This window comes from Spermophilus citellus (assembly GCF_964194105.1).
Source record: "Spermophilus citellus genome assembly, chromosome: 6".
Classification (NCBI taxonomy): domain Eukaryota; kingdom Metazoa; phylum Chordata; class Mammalia; order Rodentia; family Sciuridae; genus Spermophilus; species Spermophilus citellus.
Genome location: NC_138187.1, coordinates 83,046,928 through 83,057,346, shown reverse-complemented (window position 1 = coordinate 83,057,346; position 10,419 = coordinate 83,046,928).

Genomic DNA, 10,419 nt, shown 5'->3' with positions numbered 1-10,419 from the left:
ATGGTTTCATTAATGAGGTTCTAGGCATAAAGTTAGTTAGAAGAGATCAAAATAAACACACAGACTCAGTTACCTCATTTCTATTGCTAGGTCCGAGACGGCTCACCTCTCTGGTTCCCACCTCTAGCCGCCCAGCAGGGCAGCGAGGATTACTCAGGGCTAGCAGGAGAGAGAGAGAGCGAACACGCCTGGGAGTAGCCCTTTATTGGGGAACAAGAGATTCAGGGGAGAATTCCATCCAATGAAGGTTGAGGGGGGGCTGCACTCCAAGGTCAGGGTCAGTGATTGGGTCCCCGGGGTCAGTGGTCAGGCACACCCCCACATGGATGGGCTCTCTCATCAGGAAAGGGTCGGGAAAGCTTCGACAGCCAAAGCGCCTCAGGCCCTTAACGGGAGTCACCCAATCACGTGTCAGAATGGCTTCCCACATATCCCCCCTTTCTTTTCTTAACAATGAGGCGGCGGTTCACTCTCTGGAGTTCCTGGACTCTTGATTGGAAGAATCGCCATCCTATAGTTACAATACAAAAGAGAATTAACAGCAAAGAGAATAATCCAATAATGTACCAAGCGGAGTGTTTAAGAATATTTCCAGGGTTGAATCCATTTAACTCCTTCAATATTTGGTTAGCCAAAGAAGAAGGATCTGAAAAATCAGCTCTATTATTTTGAATGTCTTGGATATGGTGATGAAGTTCCAGAATATCCAAGCTATTATTATTATTTTGTCAAATACCTAATAAATGGTTTTTAACCTTCTCCCAATCCCAGAGAGAAGCATTGTACTCGGCAGCTGTAACACATACATATTTATAATTAGCATGGCATTTAAGCCTTTCCTTAAATTTTAAGGCTGAAAGTTCATTACCTATGTTTATAACAGTCGCCTCTAAGGCGTTTAATTTAGTCTCAATCCTTTCATCAATATTTACTTGATTACACAGAGCCTTGGAAGTATTTTGAGCTAAATTATTAAGAAATTTTGCATGCTGAATATTCTGAGACAATGTCAGAGACGCAGAGACAGTTGAGGCAATAAAAGAGACCAGCGCTAAAACACCAACAATTATGACTCCAATAGCACGTTTAGGTCTTGTTAGCTGGGCATGAATTTGCTACAAGACTTGTAAACCAGCATCAGCATACCATGGCTCTGAACTATTAGCAGGTAATAAAACGAAAGAGGGCTGATGAAGTATCAGCACTCCTTTTCCTCCATTATACCTAGTAATACAATTAGTTAGGTTGCACTTATTACAAGTAACAACATATCTGTCATCTATCCACTTAACTTTTATATTTCCAATAATTAAAACATAAGGAGATTGGACACAAGCTCTTAAGCCATAGCAAGATCCCTCTTTACAGTTCTTGCCGACAAATTTTGGTAAAGGTTTATCTGTAAAATGTAAATATTCTGAGGCAGTGATTAAACGCCAAATATCTTTTTGAACACCCCCTTCACTATAAGTCAAAATATTACTAACAAATCCTGCAAGTGTCATAGCAGAATTTCTTCGTAATTGTCTCTTATCAATTTTTGGAGACCAGTCTAAAATATACCCACTATCTTTGGACACCTTATGTTGTACAGGAAAGGCATTTACACAATCCATCCAGTTAGGAAAGGTGCCAACCTCAATTGTAGAACTATTTGGACAGTGGGGTATCGGTGGAGGTTTTGCAGAAATGACTGGCTTGTTATGGGAAAGTCCCATCTTAATTACTGATCTAATATTAGGTTTTAAGTCCCCATAAATAGAATTATTTGTCAGTCTAGGTCTACCAATCGCTGTCTTTTCTTCGAATGATACTTTCAGACAGCCAGCATGTTTATCATGTGACCAACACAAAGGTAATTGGGCACTGTAGCCAGAATAATTAAATCTAGTCACATGATTGGGAGTAATATGAGTATCTGTAAATCCTCCCATCATGAATGAGTCATTAGTAAATACTGGAATAGATTCTCCAGTCCACACAGCTGGGTGTACCAGGGGTGGATCTGCGAAATATGTCCAATAAGTGTCTACTTGATTCCCTTTTACCTGACAGCCCAGTAGGGCAATTACTGTTGCTACCATCAAGACTGGGGTCCTGTTCTTTCCTAGGCGTCGAAGTATTCGGGAAGCCTGGGTTGTTAGCTTCTTCACATCTTTCCATGAAATCAGCTTTTTGGCTGGTTCAATCTGGTCTTTCTTCATCTTTTTCCGATATCTCCTCCTTCTGGGTAGTGGCTCCTCCGGGTCGATCCTCAGTCGCTTGAATCTGGGTTCTATCTCCTCCATGTCTGATAGCACGTTCAGGCACCCAAATAGGATGGAAAGCACCTTCTGGGAAGATACAAGCATGACCTCGGCCCCATGTTATTACCGGGTCCGACCCTTCCACTGACCAGTTTGTAAATCTTTCCACAGAACTCTGCCTAAGGGGCCTGTTACTGAGGGAGACATTTGTCTCTCAGCAGCTGTGTGACCTTCTGCATCACAGTTTAAAAAATTTAAAACAAACAAGGCATGATTAAGGCTATTTTGGGGAGTCACAATCTTATTCCCCCCTTTTAATTTTTGTAATTGAAGCTTAATAGATAAATGAGCTCGTTCCACAATGGCTTGACCTTGGGGGTTATAAGGAATTCCTGTTTTATGATTAATTTTAAACTCTTGGCAAAATTGTTGAAAAGAAGAGCTTACATAAGCTGGAGCATTATCTGTTTTAATCTGCATAGGACACCCTAAAACGGAAAAGGCTGCTAAGCAATGAGAAATTACATGTTGAGTATTTTCCTTAGTACGTGCTGTGGCAAAAATAAATCTAGAATAAGTGTCCACTATGACATGCACATAACATTGCTTATCAAATTGAGGAATATGAGTTACATCCATTTGCCATATTTGATTTGGTTTTAATCATGGGGATTTACCCCTGATGGCAGAGATGGAGTGTGAATAACACACTTAGGGCATTGGCTTACAATCTGACGAGCTTGCTCTCTGGTAATATTAAACTTTATACGTAAGCTAGAAGCATTTTGATGATGCAAGGAATTGGAAGCTAGTGCACAGTCATATGAAGACATCTGTTGACAAAAGGCTACTAACTTATCAATTTTGTCATTACCTGAAACTAGAGGTCCAGGAAGATTAGTATGGGCACGTATGTGTCCTATGAAACATGGGTACTTTCGCATTAGCACTGTCTTTTGTAAATTATGAAATAATTCAAATAACTCCTGTGATGAAGTAAACCCAATAATTGAAGTTTCAATATTTTTGGTAACTCCGACTGCATATAAGCTGTCAGAATAAATATTTATAGGCTCATTTGAAAAGTAATCCAAGGCACAAATCAGAGCTTGAAGCTCTGCTCTTTGGGCAGAAGTATAAGAAGTTTGAATTACCTCTGTGTGAACACAGCTAAAAAAACCTGCTTTACCTGAATTGGAACCATCCGTGAACACCGATAAAGCTTCATCTATCGGATGAATACGTACAATCTTTGGAAAAATAAGTGACGTTAATGATGCAAATTGTAAAATCTTATCACGAGGATAATGGCTATCTATCTGGCTGGGAAAATCAGCAAAAGCTATCTGCCATGAGCTAGAAGTTTGAAAAAGCCAATTAGTCTGTTGAACAGAAAATGGAATAATTATGATATCAGGCTCAGATCCAATTAATTGTAAAATCTTAGTTCTACCTTTAATTACTAATTGAGCTATAGAATCATGAAAAGGAATTAATGTTTTTTGAGGGGAGTGGGATAAATAAATCCACTCAATAACTCCTAATCTTGAGCTGGGGATGTGGCTCAAGTGGTAGCGCGCTCGCCTGGCATGCGTGCGGCCTGGGTTCGATCCTCAGCACCACATACAAACAAAGATGTTGTGCCCGCCGAAAACTAAAAAATAAAGATTAAAAAATTCTCTCTCTCTCTCTCTCTCTCTCTCTCTCTCTCTCTCTCTCACACTCTCCCTTAAAAAAAAACAAAAACTCCTAATCTTTGCCATATGGCTCCTGTTGGGGTATGCTCAGTTGGAAATATTAATAAATACACTATTTCTTTAGGATCTATTCTAGTAAGCTGTGCATTTGAAATTGCAATTTCAACTTTTCTTAAGGCTGTCTTAGCTTCCAAGGTTAGTTGACGTGGAGAGGTTGGAGAAGGATTTCCTTGTAATATCTGAAATAAAGGACTTAACTCAGAAGTAGTTAGTTTTAAGGATGGCCTCAGCCAGTTAATATCTCCTAATAGTTTTTGAAAATCATTAAGGGTACGTAACTCCTTAACTCTTATCTGAAGATTTTGAGGATGGATTGTACGTCCTTGAATTATCTGACCTACATATTGAAAAGGAGACACCTTTTGAATTTTTTGAGGAGCTATACATAAACCCATTGCTGTAAGTGAAGTCTCTAACTGAGTAAAAATTTCTGAAAGTACCTCTGGATTAGCATGAGCCAATAATATATCATCCATAAAATGAATAATATATGCATCAGGAAAGCTATTTCTTATGGGATCTATCGCCTGATCAACGTATTTTTGGCACAGTGTAGGACTATTACACATTCCCTGAGGAAGTACCTTCCAGCAATATCTTTTAACAGGTTTCTTAAAATTAATTGCTGGGACAGTGAAAGCAAATCTTTCACAATCTTCAGGATGTAACCTTATAGAGAAAAAACAGTCTTTTAAATCTATTACCATCAAGCTATAATCTAAAGGAATGGCTGTGGGGGAGGGAAGTCCTGGCTGTAATGATCCCATAGGCTGAATTGCATGATTTATCGCCCTTAAATCCTGTAGTAATCTCCAATTTCCTGACTTTTTCTTAATAACAAAAATATGTGTGTTCCAAGGACTAAGCGTTGGTTCAATATGACCAGCCTGAAGTTGTTCCTCAACTAATCTATGAATTATTTTAAGCTTTTCCCCTGAGATGGGCCACTGAGAAATCCATATAGGCTCCTCTGTGAGCCACCTGATTTTTTCAGCTGTCTTAGGTATCGGGGAAGTACTCAGGGCCCCTAGTAAAAATTTTGGTTTGGAGCATTTACTAATCTTTGTCGTGGAGATTGGCTTGTAAACAGATACTCTTCCTGAAGGGTCTCCTTATCATCTCCAGGAAAATACCTCTGATTAACTTCCTCAACTGACCTTATAGAATTTGGAGTAACTAATAACAATCCCTTTTTGGCTAAAATATCTCTTCCCCATAGGTTAGCTGGTAAAGACTCTAACACATAAGGCTTAAATACTCCACTGTTCCCATCGGAATCTTCCCAACGGAGATAGTTGGCACTTTGAGCAGGCTGTGAAACCTGTCCTATTCCCTCTAGGTTAGCTGGTGCTACATGCAAAGGCCAGTTCCTAGGCCAAAACCTACTGGACAATACCGAGATATCAGCCCCTGTGTCTATTATCCCTAGGAAATTTTTATTATTAATTCTAAGTTTTAATAAAGGGCGTTCTTGCCGTACTAACTGTGACCAGTATACTCTGTCCGCCGGTTTAGAAACTGAATCTACCGGCAGGTGCCTTTCTGAGACACAAGGCAATAATATTAATTGAGCAAAAGTATCCTTTGGGGTAAGCCTTAGGGCATAATTGGATTTTACAGTAACATATAACTGTCCTTTAAATTTTGAATCTATCACACCAGGTATTACCTCAATGGCTCCTTTTAAATTATTACGTCCCAAAATTAAACCTACAGTATTATCAGGAAGCAGCCCGAAAATTCCAGTAGGGATTTGTTCTGGCCCAGTTTCAGGATTTAGTTCAACTGTCTTTGAAGGTCCTAAGAAAACGGTCTGTGATCTCTGTCCCGGTAAAAATCGCGGACTGTCCTGGTCGACGCCAGTGATGTCACACTGTGCGACCTCCCTTGGAATTCCCCGTATTGTTGCTCGGCTCCCGCGAGGAGGAGATGATGGCGGCGAGAAGGCGGGCTGATCCGCGCCATCTGAATCCTCCGCATGGGGCTGCGAGTTTAAGTTCACATTTCTAACCTTTGGCTTGGCCCCTAGTGCCTTTGTTTTTAAATGGCTTAAGGGAAAGGGAATTAACTTAGCCTCAGGCTGATTTTCCATTTGAATAGACTTAACAGCTCTTTGAATGCCTTTTAAAAGGTCTTCAGGGGGCCTCAAACTCCGGCCCATATATTCAAAAAGACAAATTTCTAGAGCTGTCCAAATTTTCTGTATATTTTCTATGCCTCCAGGTAGTTCATTAGAAAGACAGACTCTCTGTAACTTCCTTCCTAATTTCTCCCAAGTAAGTAAATTTGGAGATTCCTGTTCGCAAACCAAGGACAATATTCACCTACAATCTTTAAAAATTGTAATAACTGAGTTTTCTTTATTTGTTTTCCTTTCTGATTAATTATACTGTCTAAAATAGTCAGATACATTTCCTTATCCGTAGAAGTTGAATTTCCCATTTTAAGTAATTTAACGTATCTTTCCTTCAATATCTCCAGGTACTTTTGTGACCCAATTGTCACCTCTTCCTTTATCTTTATTTTTATTCCTTATCTTCCTTTATCTTTATTTTTTTCCTTATCTTTATAGCGCATTCCCACTCAATCTAACTAATCTAGAATGCTCCAGAAACTGCTTTGATTGTTCCCAATCAGCCTGCAGTATTTTATCAAGAAGTCAAGAAAGAAAGAAAGAGGAGGGCAAGTTGATTCTGCAGTCCAAGATCAACAAGAGGTTAATTCACCCAATCCATATTTCAAATACTGCAACTTCTAGAGAAAAAAAATCTGTAAAGACTTTTCATTTGCAGGATGGGGGAAAGGTGGGGGGGTGGGGGAAGGGCGGGGTACAACTCCAGGCATTTTGCATTCTCCCCCCCCTTTTTTTTTTGTACTGAGATTGAACACTCTGTACAGGTGAAAGACCCTCAAATCCCCCGTCCAAAAGAGAACTACGCGTCACACTGGCTGCAAAAGCAAGAGGCAAGTTTATTAATATACAGGCGCCTGCGGGTGCACAGCAAAACCTCAGCCGAAGCTTTGGTGTACTGGCACACCGGGCTTTGGGGTACAGTTCTTTTATAGGGAGAGGGGAGCTGTTTCCCGCCTAGTACACTAACAGGTATGTCATTGGTTCTTTTGAATCCAGCATTAGGGTAAACTTGCTTTTCACTATACGTTCTCGGAAAACCTACAGGGTTACATTCCATTCTTTCTGTTCCTGCTTATCTGTTCCTGTTAGCTCAAGCATGTCCTGAGATATGGGTGCAGTGCTCTTTCTCAACCGGTTATATGGTAAGCTCATCTGGTACTTGTGCCTGTTTATTGCATACTTTTACTTTCGCAACAAAGCCTCAGGTTATGGGGCTGGAGTCTTTCACAGGGACACTCTACTGCTGAACTACATTCCCCAGGCCTTTTCAATCTTTTATTTTGAGACAGGGTCTCCCTAAATTGTTGAGGTTGGACTTGAATTATGATCCTCCTGTCACAGCCTCCTGAGTCCCTGGGATTACAGGCATGTATCAACACACCTAGAGAGAGGCTAAAGTTCTCTAAGTATGCAGTTTCGCTCCTGGTGTGCAAGATAACAGGATCAACAATTACATATTAAGATCATCTAAATTATTATTTTGACTGGAATATCTCCTAATCTTTCTGAAGTATGGTTTCTATAATTGTCTGCAGTCTGATTTTAGAGTACAGTACATACAATTTCAATTTCTTCCCATGTGTATATCCAGAATTTGTGGTTACAGACTGTTTTTCATAACCAAATTGATTAGCCTGAGCAGATGTCCATGAAATGAAAGTACAAGTTCTGATTTACAGTTTGAGCTCTAGAAATAGATCATTTTGGCTGTGTGTGTGTGTGTGTACCAGGGATTGAACCCAGGGGCACTTAACCACTGAGCCACATTCCCAACCCTTTTTAAAATGTTTTATTTAGAGACAGGATCTTGCTGAGTCACTTAGCACTTCACTAAATTGCTGAGACTGGCTTTGAATTCAAGATCATTCTGTCAAGCCTTTAGGGCCACTGGAATTATAGGCTTGCGCTACCACTTCCAGCCTGGATCATTTTTTTTAAAGTGAACACTATTATTCTTTGTTCTGTTGAAATGTTTTTGAATGGCATTTCATTGTAATTCATTTAAATAAAAGCCACAGAAAGAGCATGAAAGTACACAGTATGGAGTATGCTGGAAAAAAGATACATAGGGGAGAAATTGATTTTTGAAAGTTAGTATGATATTCTTAATTTAATATCACAATGTCTATCTACAATTCTCTTTCTTTTTAGGGGGTGGTACTGAGGATTGAACCTCAAGGATGCTCCACCCTTGAGCTATGCCCCCAACTCTTATATATTTTTTTTTAAGACAGGGACTCAGTAAATAGTCCAGGCTAGCCTAGAATGTGTGATTCTGCCTCAATTTCCTGAGTCACTGGAATTACAATTACAAGCATGTATTACCATGCCTGACTCATTTACAATTCTTTTTTTTTTTTTTTTTTTTTTTTTGGTACTGGGGATTGAGCCCAGGAGGCACTTAACCACTGAGCCATATCCTCAAGCCCTTTTTATTTTTTATTTTGAGACAAAGCCTTGCTAAATTGCTGAGGCTGGACTGGAACTTTCCATCCTTCTGCCTCAGCCTACTAAATCATTGGGATTACAAGTGTGCAGTGCCAACCCCAACTCATCTATAATTCTTAATGGTATTTCTTGACCATTTGAACACCTTCACCTTTATTACTTGGGAAAGCAAACTATCCCATATCTTTTGGATTGGGTAACTTTTCATCATATGTCAAAGCAACAAAAATATATAATTTTTCCCTTGCTTTTTAATATTCGAAGCAGTGGGGTTTTTTTCCCCCTTCTGCCTGTACTTTCTTTGGTCAGCTTCCCTGAGATACAATTTAGTTACAATAAAACTCACAGATTTTTAAGTGTACAATTCAAGGTAGTTTGACAAATGTGTGTAATTATGTAAACCCCCCTACAGTCATGATCTAGAACTTCTCATCACTTCTTTTTTTTTTTTTTTTAAGAGAGAGTGAGAGAGGAGAGAGAGAGAGAATGTTTAATATCTATTTTTTAGTTCTTGGCGGACACAACATCTTTGTTGGTATGTGGTGCTGAGGATCGAACCCGGGCCGCACGCATGCCAGGCGAACGTGCTACCGCTTGAGCCACATCCCCAGCCCCACTTCTCATCACTTCTAAAAGTTCATTTGTATCTCTTTGGACCTCTCACCATCACTCCTCTAGCAGAATTTGATCTTATTTCAATCACTGAAATAATTTTGTCTCTTCTAAAATTTCCTATCACTGGAATCATAAAGTATGTAGTCTTTTTGTGTACCTAGCTTCTTAGCACAATGCTTTTGAAATTTGTTCATATTGTTAAATGAATCAGTTTATTCCTTTTTAGTGCTCAGTGATATTCTACTATATGAACTTATTACAGTTAGTTTATAGACATAGGGTTTGAGGTTTTGGCTATTTTGAATAAAGCTGCTATGAATATTTGCGTGTAAGTCTTCATGTGAATATGTTTTAGGTTTTCTTGAGTAAATACATAGGAGTAGAATTGCAGGATCATAGGATAAGGGTGAATTTTCCTTTTCAAATAACTACATAAGCACTTTTCCAAACTGATCTTAACATTTTGAGTTCTCAGTGGCATTGTATGAGAGTCACAGTTGCTCCACACACAGTTGCTTAACACTGGTGTTATCAATTTTGTTTTTTGTTTGTTTTGGGGGGATACTAGGGATTGAACTCAGGGGGGGCACTGAGCCACATCTCCAGCCCTATTTTGTATTTTATTTAGAGACAGGTTCTCATTAAGTTGCTTAGTGCCTCACTTTTATTAAGGCTGGCTTTGAACTCGCAATCTTCCTGTTTTAGCCTCCTGAACTGCTGGGATTACAGGCCAGCATGCCCAGCATCAATTTTGTTTTTAGCTACCCAACTGTGTGTGTAATGATATTTTGCAGTTTTATGTGTATTTAATTAATGACAAATAATCAGCATTGAGCGTCCTTTTAGGTATTTGTTCACATCTTTTGGCTTGTTTTAATAAACCATTTTATTTGTCATCTTATTGAGTTGTAGGAGTTCTTTATGTACTATGAATACAACTCTATCAAGATACTTCTTTTGCACCCTCCTTCTCCTGCTCTTCCTCCACTTCGTCCTCCTACCCAGCCTTGGCCTTCTCACAGTGCTGTTGTTCTCATGGGACATGTACAGAGAACTTGGGGTAGAGAGTAAACTTAAGTTTATAGGTGCATAGGAAGCAATTGTTTCTCTAAGGGTCAAGATCTTCAAGGAGATCTGCAGCTGACTGCAAAAAATTCTGGCCCTTTTCCTGATTCTAGTGCAGGATTTGCTACACCATTTCATAGAGTATTGATAGAGA